A 17,114-nucleotide genomic window follows, 5' to 3' on the forward strand; every position below is an offset into this window, starting at 1 on the left:
CCCCCCCCCCAAGCCAGTGGTCCCACTCAATGGCTTAGACTCCTCCCAGAAGGTGAACATTTTGGGACTGCTGAATGAGCAATCTTGTTTCCTCTGGACCTATGCTACCTGAGTACTCACTGGTTTGCTCGCCTAAGAGGTTGCTTTTCAGTAACCATGCATACATTCCTCTTCGTTGTCCAAGGAGCACAACTGTGTCAGTACATTTTTCTCTCTTAAAGGTCTGTTCTGTGAACTTGGGATTACCCATGAGGTAATGCCTAGAACTGGTATTAGCAAGAAAATATTTCTTCTCTGGCTAGAAGACTGGATTCTGGGTTCATAGCATCTAAGGAATTAACAACCTCCTCTTCTCTACTCAAATTTAGGGGTTCACAAACATTGTGACAACACCAAACCACTGCGTGAATTATTTGTATTGTTGATCATCATCAATGATTAATTTTATTGATTGATTTGCATGATGATTTGTACTCTTGTGGTCAGGTGATTAGAATCATAGACTCTTAGCATTGGAAGGGACTTTAAAGGTCCTCTCGTCTAATATCCCCCATGCAAGAGAACCTTCCCTACAATATCCTTGACAGAGAATGAATCAGTCATCCTCAAAATACAGCCAATAAAATGTGCAGTCAGTCCATTCCATTTGAAATTTCTTTTGAGATGGATTGTGCTTCTGTAGCATCCTCGCCTCGCGTCTGTTTTGCATTCTGCAGATATGCTAACACGATTCCCTCTTCATTATTAGAGACCTTCTCATATTTAAAGATAGAGATCAGGAAGGTTCTCTTTTCCAGACTAACTGTCCTTGGTTCCTTCATTCCTCATATGACATGGTTCCCAACCTGCTTGCTGTTCCACGTTCAAAAGGAAAATGACATGTTTTGTGCTCTTTCTTTTTTCACTGCTCAGTAACTTGGTAAGGGAAAATTTACTGTGTTTCAAGATGAGCCAGTTCCAAATACATTAATGCATTAACTGGGAAGTTATCATTTCAATAGAGAATCATCCTTTAGAGTAAATTGATCAATTCACAGATTAATGGAATGTGCATAGAGTGCTAGGCATAGAGAAAACTCATCTTCCTGAATTAAAATCTGGCCTTAGACGCTTAGTAGCTGTGTGACCCTGGGCAAGTCACTTAACACTGTTTGCCCTAGTTTCCTCATCTGTAAAATGGGCTGGAGAAGGAAGTGGCAGACCACTCCAGTATCTTTGCCAAGAAAACCCCAGTGGGGTCACCAGGAGTTGGACACAACTGCAAATGACTGAACAGCACCAGAAGCTGGAAAAAGTCTTGGAGTTTCTGTCCTTTTCTGACCTGGTTTTACAGATCAGTCATTAATCAGTCAGCTTGTATCAAGCAGCCCTCTGTGCTAGGCACTGTGAGGTGCGTTGGAGATGCTGAGACAGTAAAATGACACAATTCCTGTCCTTGAGGAGCTTATATTCCTGCATACAAAAAATTGTTTGGGAGAGCATTCGCTAGTTATTGAGGGGACTGTAAATTTAGTTGCTAAGTTCAGCTCCCTCATTTTACAGGCGTAGAAATGAGGCTGTGGGAGGGTAAATTAGTCATTATTATCATTAGTACATGAGGTGGCATTTGAACCCTGGTCCTGTTGTCTCCAGTGTTTTATCCACTGTAATGTGCTGCCTCTCAAAGGAATTCAGGAAGGGATTCTAAGAGATGGGATTGAAGAGAGAGCTCGTTCTAGGCATGATGGGTCAGCCTGTGAAAAGGCAGGGGGATGCACTGTTTGTAAGGAACAGGAAAAAAATCAAGTTAGCTGCATAGATGGTGGGGTGATGGTAGTGGTAATGACTAGAAAGATAGGTTGTAAACAGGTTATGAAGGGCTTTCACAAGTGCCAAATAAAGGAATTTGTAGTTTATTTTAGCAGTGATGGGGAATCTGAGGTTGATTGAGGGTGGGCGTGAGGATTGGAGCCAGGCGTTTGCTTAAGGAAAGTCACAGTGAAGTCTGTGTGGGGGGATGAGTTGGAGAGAGGTGACCCTCATGGCAGAGAAACCAGTTAGGAGGCTATTTAAAGAGGCCTGGTGAGAAGTCATGAGGACCTGAAGTGAAGTGGTAGTCATGTGTGTAAATGTAAATGGTGAGAAGGAGCCGCATGTGAGAGATACTGAACAGCTGGGCATGACAGGATTTGGTAACTAGTTAGAGATCTGGGGTGAAGGAACGTGAGGAGTTGAGGACAGTGCTGCCATCCTGGTGCCCTTGATGAAAATGTGTTGGTTCAAAAGGAAGGGCAAGGTTTAGAGAAAACATCATGAATTCTTTGGACGTGTTAAATTTAAGATATCTATCAGACGGATGTGTGACTAGCTCAGGAGATAAACTGTGACTGGATGTATATCCTGGAGTCATCTTCACGGATAGAACTGAAGAGATGACAAGGTCAGAAAGAAGATACTAAGGCATAAGAGGGCCCAGGGCAATGCATTGGGGCACATTCAGTGTGGATGACGCACCAGCCAAGCAGACTAAAGAGGAGCCATTAAGTCCAAGAGGCGCGAGTTAACTTTTCCATCTGAGGCTCAATAGCTGATCCAGGGAATGTGGAGACCCAAATCCAGGCTTCCAGCATCTGGGGACACCAGGACCTGGAAGGGTGCCTGACAACATTGCCTCAGCCAGTGGTGATCAAGGAAACACAGACACACACTGCCCAAGCAAAGATAGTAAATCCTTCATGTCAGACAGTACTGGACGCTCCTGACGTTGAAGTTTCCCAGTGCTAACCTGTCAGTGTAAATGGTTACTCATCTTAGGGAATAATCGGGCCGTCCTGTTAGCACACGTCTAACAACGGTGAAGATGAATTGAATTAGATTGTTAAAGACTTGCCATTTTATTCTCTTGTTCTTCTCTGACGTTGTTCCTGACAGAATCTTTGCAAATAAAAATTTTAATTGATCTATTTACTCTCAAGGATGATTCTCTATGAAATGATAACTTCCCAATTAATGTGTTTAGAATTGGCTCGTCTCGAGACTATAGATTTTCTCTTGGCGAGTTACTGAGCAGTGAAAAAAGAAGGAGCACAAAATATGCCCAACTCCTTTTGAACGCAGGGGAAGTAAGGAGAGAAGAACATTTTGAGCCCTAATATAGATATTTGGAAAACACTGCAAATCTCAGTATTTCAATTATAAGTTGCTGCTTGTGGAAGTGGAAGGAAATTGCTTATCCAATCAGTTATTGTGAAAGTAAAAGTCCTCCTATAAATTTTCATGAAATTTATAAAACCTTATGACAGCCTTTCATGACAAGCTTTTTAGTATCCTAGGAAGGTTTGGGGAAATGCTTACTGTTTTCCTTGGAGTGTTTTCCATTACTTTTAAATGTATCACAAACAAGTCACAACAATCCTTTCTCTTGGGAACAGTGGTGAATTAAGACCAAGGTTTTAGCATTGACATGGCCAGCTCAGCTTATTTTTACTGCCAAAATATTCAGTAAGGGACATCTAGCCATGTTGTGAGCTATGTGAGTTGCTGAGCTAGTTCACTAAGACAGTGCTTCTCAAGTATACAGGGAATCCTTAAATAAAGGGCATTAAAGTAAATAATGCACGCCTAGCATTTAGTAGCCAGCTGGGGCTGGTTTGCATAGACAAAGATGGTCTGCTTCTTGATTGCCCCCATTACAGTGGGCTTGTGTTTGTTCTAGACAACAAATCAGTGATTATGTGCACAGTCAAATAATTTATAGATTTTAGTTGGTTAGAGTTGTCAGGTAAAGATAAAAATTCTGAATGAGTTGAAATTTTTATTTTATTTTATTGATCTGATCCATGAAGAAATTATTAATTCACATTACTTTTTTTTCCTGCTAACTGTTGTTACTAAGTCATGTTGGCAGGAGATAAAATGAAATTAGAATCACATATAATCAACTTTCATTTATCCAAAGATTGTCATGAAAATATGATTCTCCCAAGGTTATACCCTTTGGTACTCTTGTCACTAACACTCTGTACATTTCTCTTTGGCAATTTCATCGCTTCTGTGACTTTAGTTGTCATTTCTAGTCAAATGATTTGTGTGTGTGGTGTGTGTGCGCCCGTGTGCATACATACATGTATATATTTTTAGACTTTTGTATAGATAAATTTATGTATGTGAATATAGCCATTCATAGTTCTCCCTAGGGCTCCCTTCACATATTTCTACCCACCTTCATCTGCCTGTCACAAACTCAAAATGTCCAAATCATCTTCCCCCCCAAAATACTCCCTTCTCCTAACTTCTCATTTCCTTTGGTATCACCATTACTTTCTCAGTCACCCAGGTTCAGAACTATGGTGCGTCTTCGATTCTTCTTTCTCCTCCTCACACTCTCAGTTGCTAAGTCCCAATGTACAAACCTCTGGAGACCCTCACATTTATTCACTCCTTTTAATTCCTTCTAATTCCATAAACCGCAGAATTTCACAGTTGGAAGGGACGTCAGAAGACATTGATTCGGACATGTAACTGAAGAGAAGTCTCCTGCGGGACCCTGCAGCATGGTCATTCATCCCTTGATTGAATATTATGGTGAACTCAGTACCTCATGAGACACTCAGTCAGTGAACATTTATTAAAGTGCCTGCTATGAGGTAGGCAGAGGCAGCCTGCATCACACTTTTGTAGAGCTTTGCTTTTTTTTTGGAGGATCCTGGGAGGCTTTCCTTACATAGAATGAAATCTGTCTCCCTGAAATGTCTGTGCATTGTTCCTTGTTCTTCCCTTTGGAGCAGAGGAGAACAAATCTAAACCCTGGTTTCGGTTTCTTTATCTCTTCCCATTTAGGCTGCTGTAATGTCCTCCCCCCACTGGTCTCCTTGCCTCACCCTATGCCCTCTCCAGTTCATCCTTTATAAGAATGTAATCATGTTCTTCCTAATTTACTCCAAGAGTTCTTAAGCTTTATTGGGTCTCAGACCCCTTTGACCTGTGGAAGCCCTTTTCAGAATAATATTTTTAAATACATCAAGGAAACTAATTATATTGAAGTAAAGATGTAACGATTTTTTTTTTCCCATCCAAGTTCACAAGACCTTTCCACCCCTCCTCAAGTTTATTCAGGGATCCCAAGTTAAGAACCTGTGCTCTACTCAGACATTTTCAGTGATTCTTTGTTTCTTCCTGAATGAAATCCTATCCCTGGCATTCAAAACTATCTACTATTTAATTTCATCTGTATTTCCAACCTTAATGCAATCTATTCACTTTCGTGACATGCCAAAAATTCCTGGGAAATTGAAACTCTCTCTTTCCATCTTTGTTCACATCATCTGCCTCCCTATACTAGTAGATCTAAGTGACCAGTTCTCCATCTCTTAAAATCCATCCCTTCAGGAATAGAACCAGGTGCCACCCACTTTGTGAAGACTTCCTTGTCCATTCCTTCCCCTCTGATTTCTCTTAGTTCTGTTTCTGGATTTTACTTTTCATTTAGCTGGCTTTCCCTAGGTCTTCGTTGTTTGTGTATTGGACTTCTTCCCAATAGATTGTGAATTGGCTGAGCTCAGGACCTATGTCTTATCAATATTTCTCACCCTAGTACAATACCAGTACAAAGTAAGCACTTAACTGACATTTGTCCAATTGGATTGAATATTGAATGACCTAAAGTATGTTGTAAGATGTCAGATTTAGAACTAGAAGCTAGATTAGGGGCTGAAATAGACCAGTCCCTTCATTTTACAGATCTTGAAGGCCTGTTCAATGAGACAACAAGGATTTATTAATTGCCCACCATGTGCCAGCTGTTCGTATTATTGGCTTAATTAGGCCCTCTTGAGTAAGTCATTTAGCTTCTCTGGGAATCATTTTCTTCATTTGTAAAATAGGAAGTTGGAAGGGATGAACTATAAAGCCTCTTCCAGCTTGAATTGATAATTCTGTCTATCATTCAACCCCTTGACATGTGACTCATTGGTGGCTCATTTGGGTTATTTTAATATGATGACATTTATGAATATTATCCATATTTATTGTGCAGATATATAAGAAATCTAATTCTTTGTAGATTTCTTGTGGATTTTTTTTTAATTTCACAATCACAATGTCAGATAAGGAGAAAGCAAGGTTAGTTTATAGTTAAAGAAGTGGACCTACAAATCCTAACTAATGAAGCATTTTTGAGGATATCTTGCCTCAGAAATAAAAACTGTTTCCATGATGGAGAGTGCATGCGTGTGTGTGTGGTGTGTGTGTGTGTGTGTGTGGTGTGTGTGTGTGTGTGTGTGTGTGTGTGTGTGTGTTATCTAATAAGTTCTATAGAGTGAGAAAATCATGAAGGCAAAATGAAGACAACTTTAAAACATCGAAGGGCCGTCACATAGAAAAAAAATCAGATTTATTCTCGTTGGTCTCAGAGGGCAGAACCAGTAGCAAAAATTGAAGATGTAGAGGCAGGTTTTTTTTTTAATAAGGAAAAATTTAACAATAGTATACTCAATGACGGTATTAATATCCTTGGAGGTCATCAAATGGATGCAGAATGATTTTGGTTAGAAATGTTGTAGAGGTGATTCCTGCTCAGGTATGGGTTGGTATAATAGACAACTTTTCCTCTGATTCTCTTTCCAACCCAGATTTGATGACTCTGATGGTATCGGGAAGCTGGACAATGTTTTTGCTCTGCTTTAGAGGGGAAAAAACCTTCATTATTTAATTTGAAGTATTGTGATTGCCTAGAAATAAAGTCATGATAGTATTGTAGCATGAGTATAATACTTTCCATGACCAAATATAGATTCCAGTTACTCTGATAATCGAAAGTTCTCTGTACTTAAGAAAAATGTTCTAGCATCTGACACATAGGAAATACTGAATAAATTGGCTCTTGCCGTTTTTGATTTAAGTGAAAACTGTATTTATTTGTGAAATATCCTGTTGAAATCCAAAGAAATGGATAATATTTAGGGTTTGGGTTTTGCATCTTTGTATTAACTATTCTATGTATCTTAGCCATCAGGACCCTGGAAAGGGCCCAAGTTTATGGGGTTCAAACAGTTAGATGCCAGAGGGGTTTGCTGGTGACAGTAGAGGGCAGCAGAGACTGTTCTGGGGCACCAGATTGGTATTCAGTTTACCTTAGGGAAAGAGTAGGGTACTCACTGCTCCTCTGGGGAAGGCAGGAGAGATGTGCAAGGCACAGGCAAAGGGATGGATCTGAGACCAGGATCCACAGATGGAGTATTGGTTGGATAAAGACAAGAGATAACTAGCCAGGCAAAGAACTGGAATCAAGTCAGCCATGAAGAGGAACACAGTAGCAGGTCATTTGAGACTTAGAAGGATCTCCAGTGGGGAGAAGCTGGTGGTGACCTTGTCACTTCTCATCTTTAAAATGACAGCCTTTGGTAGCTGGTTAAGACCCAGATTGGTGGGTGGTGTGTAGATTAGAATCTCTCTGAGGACAGACATTTATGTTGTTTCCATCTTTTGTACAACATAGATCACAGGGTAGGTTGGATATTTTATAAGTGTTATTGTTTCATGTGCTGTTGTAATTAAATGCTGTGAAAGCATAATATGGCCTAGAGCTGGAAAGAACTTCAGAACTCATCTGGTCCAATCTCAGCATTTGGAAAATGAGACCCAGATTGGTGGATTAGTTTTCCCAAAGTCGTACAAGTAGCAGAGAGCGGAATTTTGACCTGTCTTCTACTGATAAATCCACTGTTCGTCCCACTGCGCCATTCTGAGGGGCTGTTTTCAAGTGTATGTGAAAAGAAGTATATACACCATGTGTAGGGCACCTCCCAAATAAGAGAGGCCACTTACATAATTTGTGGCTTTCTTTGTTTTGCTTGTGGTTTAGCTACTTGCAGCTCAGTTGGGATTATGGGTAATTTTTGTTACAGGATACGTCTCAGAATGTTACAAACACTTGAGCATAAGGATATTTAAATAGTGTGGAAACCAAAAATAGTTAAACCTATGTATTTTATAACCTCATTTTATTAGGTTGCTAGAAAAAAAAAAAGCTGTATCTAATAAAGCTGTGGTAAACCCAATTACTTTCTCTTGTACATTTCATCCTTCCCCCACCTTCAGATGTTTCATCTGCAAATGCTTCCTAGGTTGGTTGAAAAATAGCTGTATATAGTAGAGATAGAATAAAACCAGTGAATTTTCCTCTTGTATGCCATCTCCCTCCAAAGGGAAAAAAGTGCCCTTAAGTCATTTATCATTCTCCATAGGAATTGACAGTGTTTACTCTGGAGTGTTGAGCTGTGGAGGGAAATTAAGATGCTTTGTTTTAAGTATTAGCATGTTAGAGACTTTTAAAATGTGTTTCATTGATGCTTTTTGTTTTTAAAACATTAGTCATTTCATACATATCTTCCAGATTGAAACCACCTTTGTGACCAAGAAAAAGAATTAAGTAAAAACATCTGCTATGGAGACCACACCTGACAGTATGGGCAGTATTCTGCTCTGGCAGTCTCCCACGTAGTCTCTAACATAGTGGATTGGGTTAGGGAGGGGTATGTTTCATTATCCTTTCTTGCACTTTTACTGGCTTTTCAATTACTTATAATTCCACTTCCTTTCTCTTTCATTTTCGTTTACCCTGTTGTAGTCATTCTATAGAGTTCTGTTGGCTTTGTTTCTTTTAATCTTGGCCTATTTGCGTCTTCTCCTGTTTCTCAGAATTCCTCTTATTTGTTAATTCATCTACCGTAGGTTTTGTCAGTCATTCCCCAGTGTGTGAGAGCTTACTCTTTTCCCAGTTCTTTGCAACTACAAAGACTGCTGTTTTGAATATTTTGGTATATATTAGACTTTTTTTTATCTCTTCCACTAAAATGATCTCAAGTGTTTTTGAATGAACACCCTATCAGTAAAGTATTTTTGAGTATATACATTCAGTATGTATATATTCACTTATTTATAAATTAAATAATGTACTGCTGTGTTTAGTAATCATACACATAAAACTTATACAAAAATTGAAATTTCAAAAGGATGTGTAATATTAATATGATTTAATTAATATTATTAAATTAATTAAGTAATGTTTAGCTTTGGAGCCAAGACAGTGCCAGTGGACTTAGTTAGACTCATGCTTTAGAATAACCACCTTGGCAGCTGTGTGGAAAGTAGCTCGGGAAGGGAGGAGACTTCAGAGAAAGAAAACAATTAGGAAGCTCCTTTCGGCATCCTGGGAGAGAGGTGATGAGGGCTGGGATTTGAGGAGTAAAGAGGAGATACTAGATGTGATTGTGTACAGGTTGAAGTGACAAGATCTGACAACGGGTTGGGTATGTGGGGTGTGGGAGATGACCCTGAAGTGGTGAATCTGGGTGGCTGGAAGGATTGATGCCCCGGAGAGCTACAGTAGAAGTAGGAAATGGGGGTAGCCTTGAGGGGAAAGATGATGGAATGAGCTCAGCAGTCAAAATCACCAGCCACTCAGGCCTGCTCGGTCTGTGCCAGCCAAACAAACACAGGAAGGCTGGGCTCTTCCTGGCGTTTGCTGAATGAGAAGAGAGGAGGAGCTGTGGGGGCTTCATAGCAGAGGAAGAGGGCAGGGTGAAGGAATGTGCCAGAATAAGGGTGGATGTGGTCATGTTGCAGACAGGCCTCATGGAGGACTGGCCTTTTGGGAAGGGTAAGATACAGCTCATCTCCCTGCCTTCCAATGTGTTGACCTTTGGAGTTATACTTTGGCTGGCCTCTACCTTGGGAACCATTATTCTAAATAATTTCACCTTTTACCTTTTTTTGTGCTGTATTTAATAGGTATCAATAATTTTAAACGAATTTTTCTGTTTAAATAATATTTTTATTGTTGTCAGGAGTTTTGTTTTTAACCATAGAATGAGTTTACAGCCAAAAATTATGTCACAGACCTGTGACTAAATAATAATATATTTGTCAATAATATGAGGATATAACTATAAGGAAAACAATTTTGAATAAGCCACATCAGGTCATATGCTATTTCTACTTTTAATTCTTATCAGTTTTTAATATAGCAGTCCCTCAAAGCCTACTCTTTTCCTTTCTTCTACCCCACCCCACCCCCATACACAGCTTCCCTGGAAGATGACAACCCCAGGTCCAGTGTACTGTGTGGATTTGTACTCTTAAAACTAATTCATGAGTTCATGCGTCCCCATTGGTGAATTCACCGTTAAAAGTCGTAACAGTTAACAAAGCTCAAAGCAAAGGCCTTTACCAGAATGGATAAGTATAAGCAGTAGTAACAAAGCATTCTAGAAGCCTGGAGTGCTTCCTCTTACAAACACATGCAGCACCTATGAGAAGAATGGGCACCCACATAGAATGCATTTGTAGAGATCAAACCTGGCCAAAGCATCTCCCACCTCTGGTACTTCAGGGCCCCAAAGTCTAGTCTCTTGTAGTGACTTCTTTTATGCTGTTCCTTCTGTAGCTCAACTTGACTTTCCATTTGGAATCTCAGTGTTTACTTTCTGCTGGAGAGGAGAGGACAAGGTGAGAGAACGTTGGAGAATAAAGGTAGATGGGATTATGTTGAAGACAACAAATGTTTATTTTTTGGTGGTCATTGCCCTCCTATCTACACAGATCATTTTTGTTCTGATATGGTTACAAAATCACATGTTCTTTTAAAAACCAGAAAGAAGATACCTTAAATATGTAATGGTGACATTTTAAAATGAACTCTATAGTGATTCCCAAATGGGATAATATCAAAAAGGAGTATAATTTTTGTAGGAAGAAAATTATTAAAATTGAATCTTTCTTGCTAATAATTTAAAACAATTTGGTTTAATTAAATTTACTGTATGTTAAACTTCAGTCATTCCAAGACAGTTGATTCAAAATATTCTTCAGGGCAACTGGAACTTACGTGACATGTCTGTAAAATAATTAGAACCGATCCACAAACCATACATGCCACTCAGTCCCATCATTTTGTAGTCACACCTCGTGTCCCAGGACCAAAACAAATACATGACTCATTAAAAGGTTGAGTCCATTAGTAGATGGCTCAAGTTCAGAAGGAGAAGATTAAATTGTACCTAGCACTTAAGCTAGAATGAAGACTGATGGCTCATGCCGTACTTTGACAAAGCATTTATACCATGTAATGTTTTGAAATAGCAGCTGAGCCGCAGTTGACATGTGAATGCCTTATTTAATTGAATTTACACTGCTCTCTTATCCTAAAGCTGCAAAACACTTCTTCAGTGAACTTCCCAAAAGCAATGACAAATAACCTTTTAGCCTAGCTCATAAATTAGTGTTTTGACATTCCCTTTGAAGAAGATATATAGGTGAATTTAATAGGCTTAAAATGCAGAATGAAGTCCATGGTGTTTGGAAGCAAATTAATGAGTGTTTATATTTAACTGCAAGTATTTTTAGAGTCATTGTATTATTTTGGATAGACAGTTCCCCTCTGTCAAGAGGATGTGGGTTCGGGGCCCATCTCCCCAGGCATGTTGTTTAACCTCTAAGTGTCCAAGTCCCAGGCTGTAGGACTGTAAGTGGCTTACCCGTTGAGGATCTGCATTGGGTTAGTGAATTTCCTTAAAGTGAAATTCTTGACATTAATGAAATTACTGCTCTGGACCATTCACACTCTAACATATGGAAAAATGACTTTACAAACTTCCACATCAGTCAGTCAGCAAGGATTTAAGTTCCTTCTGTATGCCAGGCACTGTGCTAGGCCTGTAGATACAACCCAGACATTAAAGTCACTGCCCTCAAAGAGCTTATAGTCTAAGGGATGAGAGTGCCACTTGTTTGTTCTCTCTGTCTCTTTCTCTCTCTTCTCTTTCTCTCTCTCTCTCCCTCCCTCTCCCCCTCTCTTACCCACACACACACACACACACACGCACAAACACGTGCACACACCAAACATATACAAAGTGAATTTGGAGGAAAAGGAGGCATTAGTATTGGGGGGGACCAGGAACAACCTCATGTAGAAAATGGCATTTGCACTGATCCTTAAAGGAAACTGGGGGTCCCAGAAGTGAGGCAGAAGTGAGGAAGGACAGAGGGGTACAGCAAATGCAAAGACATGGAAATGGGAGATGGCATGTGGTATATGGAGAAAATCCCTCCATAGCACGGCATGTAGAGAGAATTTAGAATTGAAGAAGAATGACATCCCTTTTAATGCTTAGGCCAAATATGCTTTGATAGTTAGAGGCCCCATGAACTTATCACCTGGGTACTTCTTCCACCAATCCAGACTGCAACTCCTCTGACTCAGGAGGTGGTCTTTGAAAGTTGACCAAAAGTAATCCTCCATAGCCCACCTGGCAATGACCCTCTCTTTGATCTTGTGCTCGAACAGGTGAACCCAGACCCATACTTGAAGCTCTTTCAACTTGGTGAAATTACATCACTTTTAGAAATCCCAAATCACTCTCATGCTAAGAGGAGGCATCGAAGTGGGACTTGAGTGAAGAATTAGTCAAAATAGAGAGATAAAATTCAAGTAAGGAAAAGTGGTAGTAATGTAAAATTCTAACTATGTGTTAATTACACATTCAGATGCAAGAAAATAGGGGATATGTATGAAAAGGCAGACTATTTTAACCTTAAGTTTGTGCTGGTGTTCTGTTCTGGAATTTAATATGTAAGAGTATTTTTATGAACATAATCCTATGCATAGATTGCAAAATTATTTTCCTACTACCTCTCAAAAATGTGCAGAGTAGGTGTTCTTAACATGAGGTCCATGACTTTTAAAAAATATTGTAATAGCTGTATTTTAGTATGATTGGTTTCCTTTCTAATCCTATGTATTTTATTTTATGAATTAAAAAAAATGTTCTTCTGAGAAGTGGTACATATGCTTCATCAGACTGCTGGGGGCAGGGTCTATGACACAAAAAAGGCTAAGAACACTTGGTAAAAGGAAGGAGAGGAAAGGGTAGAAATGCAATGGACCCTGAGAGAGAAGAGGGAGTTTGGTACTTTATAACCATGCACATAAGGTCTCTGCTGCAAAGCTCCAAAGTGGCCTCTGTTATTAATACCTACATTCAGGTGTGCATCTTTTACATTAATGGGAGTGTTGGTTACATCAGTAATTTTAAAATATGGCAAGTGTGAATGAATGTTGTGCAGAGAAGCCACGTTGCCAATGAATCGAGCCAACTTGAATTGAAGAGAAATGACTCTCAGCTTCTCCCTGAAACAAAGACCCATCATTTCAATACAGAACACTCTTCTGGTAATATTCTATGACCATAAGTCGTGGAACACTATAACCTACAAAGAATTGAAGTTAAAGATTACCCAAAGGGTAGTGGAGAGGCATGTATAAAACCACAACACGTTACAAACAAGGAATTATGAAGAGGCAGAATAGGGGATGTCATCAAAGTAATACCTGAGCAAAGAAAAAGATGGTGCTGGTTGTGTAGTAAGAGTGAGCGATAACAGATAAAAGTCCGCCCGTTCCATTTGTGTGTCCTTAGGATGCAAAGAGAACATAAAGTGCTTAATAAATGCTTGGGGATCAGTTGGTTGATTAACAATCCTGCCCCTCCACCCATGCATTGAGTAGACCCCCTTGTGTCAAACATATGGAAGGAGATGGGCAGACATGGATAGGTTATGATCTGGGACTGTGGAAGACTATTTGATTTAAATATAAAGCTGTGTTTCAGAGCAAGGATTTAGTAGGCTAGCAATTGTTACCTTTCTCTCTGCTTCTGATTAAGGCAGAGGATAACACAATTTTTTGTTAGATCTTTGAAAATACCATGTTTCTTGGTTTCTATCCTAACTGCCACCTACACATTATGTAACATTCTGGATGAGAAAGTACCAGAGGAAAGTTAGTTTTATTGGTGAGCTTTTGGGGAGGATAATAGGTAATTTATAAAACCCAACTCTGTTTCCTACTTCACTGGGTGGGGCTCCATTGTGAGCCAGCACAGACTATTCTCCCCCTCCCACTCCCAGTCATATTTTTGTGGTCTGCCTCTGGGTAGTGTAAGCCTCTCATCTTAGCTAGTCAGGTCCTCATGTGATAGGAATATGGCCTGTGGCCAGACCTGTGCTAGAAGCCCTTCTAGCTTAGTAAGACCTGCCATACCTTCAGAGTGAACCCGGGATCACCTTTATGCCCTGGTGGAACATTGGTGTGGGACTTTAATAAAATCTCGCCCAATATTACTCTTCACATTCCATGGTCTAGTGGAAATTGCAAGGGATGTGACATGGAGGTCCTGGGTAAAAATCTGAGCCCTGCCCCTTATTACCTGTGTGAACTTGGCAAGTCATTGTTCCCTCAGACCCCTCCGAACTCTAAGTTTACAATCTTTTAATCCGTTAAAGAGAATTGGCTCTGTTGTTAAAGGAAAGCCTTTAACTTGTTCCTTTTCCTTCCATATGCCTACTTCCATAGAGCTTTCTGACAGTGAGAAGCCATTAGAGAAATGTAGAGCAAATTGCAAAGAGATGACGATAACTTGATGTTATACGTTTTTATACCTCAGATGATATATTGTTGGAAACAGCTTCAAACTGGAAACTGCTTTCCATGATCACTTAAATAAAAATTGGAAATATAGTAACAGATCTTTTAAATTAAGATTCTTATGTTAATTTAAAAGGTCAGAAAACAAACTCGATTTCACCATAATTTCCCATAAATTTTAATTTCCATTTTTCTTTTTATTATCAAATAGTTGACTTCATGACAAGCCACTGTCTATACGGACAAAGCTAGCTGCATTGTGTGTTTTGGTTGCATTCACCATATGTTAACCTGAATCTCCTTTCCATTTCATAGTTTGTCATTACAGAGATGTAAATGTGGCAGCTGAGACCTGATGGATAATTTTCAGAGAAATGGATTGATTTCTGCATATTTTATGTACATCTTAATGAAAGTACTTTGCTTGGCCATGATCAAAATGGAGATATATTTACATAATGTTAAGCATTTGTTCCTAGCATTTGGAAAAGGGCAGTACTTAAATTTAATTTTTAGTGGGTACATGTATCTGTCACACAAATTTAGCAACCAACTGCTTGAAGTACAAATCATTGTACCCTGGAAATCGTCAAGGTTAATTATAACTCGTATTGCCTTTTTTTTCTTTAAGCATACCTCATGGCACATTAATATATTTAGTAGTACTGTTTCATTTGTGGATTGTGTTTATATTTAGTATGTCAAAAAAAAGTTTCACTGCTTTCTTTGTTAGACCATTCATTTTCTGCATCTGGTTTGGTTATTTCTTAGTTTATTTTGAATTTTCTACATATTTATGGGACTTGTTTGTGCTAAAATCAGCAAGATTTAGAGAGGTAGAAAATTTGAAAGTACCTAGTATGTACCTCACACACATACACACAAATAGCATTTTGGGGAGCTATGTTTTATTGAAATATTCATGTAAACCATTGTGGAAGCATTACTTAAATTATTAACAAATACCGATTGTCTTCATCTTCACTGGAGACATATATTAGGACAGCCTCCTTCCAGACACATGGAATTTACTTCATTCTGCCTCTCCCTATATCTCTCTCGTTCCATCTCCCACTTTATCTCATTCCTGATGTGCCCTCAATTATCACTACAGAAAGTTGATGTTCTGTCCTTCCACAACTTTTCCTGAGGATCTTTCCTCATCACTCTCAACTTTGGTTTATATATCTCTATGTACATGTGCACATTAAGATAAGTAAATTAAAAAAAATAGAAAGCTTTTGGTTGGGGAACACTAATGACTAGAAAGAATCCAAAAGGCAGAGAGGTGAGCCAAGGAAGCCCTTCAGGCGTCTGGGAATGATGTATGCCAAGGCATGAAGGTAAGAGTTGGAAGATGTGATGTCATGTACAGAGAACAGTAGGTGGGCCAAATATGGCTGAAACACAGAGCAGGAGCAGGAGTGGGAGTGATCTAAAATCAGTGGGGAAGGATGGGTTGGAGTTGGGGAGGGCGAATGGCCTTAAATGTCAAGTAAAGGAGTTGGAATTTTATCTTAGAGGCAGAAGGGAGCCATTGAAGATTCTTGAGCCGGTGAGTGTCACCATCAGACCTGTGTTTTATTAAGAAATATCATTTGGCAGCTCTGTGGTGCATGGACTAAAGGAGTGCAAGGCTGGGAGTAGGAAGGCTAATTAGGAGTCATTACAGCTGTCCATTTAGATAACAAGGACCTAAGCTGCGGTGAGGAGAGAGAAGGAGGCAGAGAAGAGAGATGTGAACATAGGAGAACTGATTAGTAAGACTTAGCAAATGCTTCAGTATGAGGTTAAAGGAGAGTAAAGAGTCATGGGTGACTGAGGCTGCAAACTGAGTGACAGGAAGGGTGTTGATGTCCTCAGCAAAAATAGAAAAGTTAGGAGAGGAGAACTTAGTGGGAGGTGGGGGGGAGTAAGGAATAGCATCTGGACTTTGAAGTTGATTTGCTGGTGGGACATCCTAGCTGGAGATCTTTACCAGGAGACGCTGGCCTGAAGCTCAGAAAGACATCTGTGAATCTGGCAGTTACCTGAATAGAGATGGCGGTTAACCTCATGGGAACTGCTGAGATCACCTGGAAAGAGAAGACAAGGTGACCCGGGGCGTAACACTCATGATTAGGGGAGGGACATAGAGGGAGCCTGCAAAGCTGTGATCATAGAGGGAAGAGTTAAAACCAGAGAACCAGTGTCATGGACGCCCAGGAGGAGAGCATTTGGGAAGAGGGGCTATTCAGCTGTATCAGGTGGTGCAGAAAGGTCAAGAAAGAGAAAGAGGAAAGGCAAATGGATTTAGTAAGTAAGAGGTCATTGCTTACCTTGAAAAGAGCAATTTCAGTTGAGAATTTGTATCAGAAGCATGACTGCAAAAGGTTCAGAGATGAGCAGGAGGTGAGGAACTGGAAATAATGAGTGGAGACAGCTCTATTTTTCTTTGGGGGTGGAGCTGTGAAAGGGAGGATCAATGAGGTATGACAGCTTGAGGGGGAAAGGAGGGGCAGGCAGTTTGTTTAAGGAGCAGGAAGATGTGTCATGTTTGTAGACAACAGGGAAAACATTGATTGAAAATAAAATGAGGGAGGATGAACTCAAAGCTTCCAGAAGAGAGAGGAGGAGGTGGGGTCAGGGGCAGAAATAGGAGGGTCTGCCT

General features: G+C 39.8%; 1 protein-coding gene and 1 long non-coding RNA gene across 3 annotated transcripts in view; one reads left to right on the top strand and one right to left on the bottom strand.

The window, feature by feature from the left end:
• LOC114030767 (heparan sulfate 2-O-sulfotransferase 1) overlaps positions 1–17,114 on the top strand; it is a 197,191-nt gene that overhangs the window by 115,415 nt on the left and 64,662 nt on the right. The window lies entirely within an intron of this gene.
• Positions 9,828–16,856, bottom strand: LOC114030673. Of its 2 annotated transcripts, none has more exons than XR_003567657.1 (4): positions 16,783–16,856; positions 16,495–16,539; positions 13,370–13,452; positions 9,828–10,463 (listed from the first exon to the last, which is right to left on the bottom strand). It is a non-coding gene; the product is annotated as an uncharacterized LOC114030673 (long non-coding RNA). The 2 variants fall into 2 exon arrangements; XR_003567656.1 differs by having other exon boundaries at positions 9,828–10,466.

This window comes from Vombatus ursinus, unplaced genomic scaffold, assembly GCF_900497805.2.
Source record: "Vombatus ursinus unplaced genomic scaffold, bare-nosed wombat genome assembly UNPS02005264.1, whole genome shotgun sequence".
Lineage (NCBI taxonomy): Eukaryota > Metazoa > Chordata > Mammalia > Diprotodontia > Vombatidae > Vombatus > Vombatus ursinus.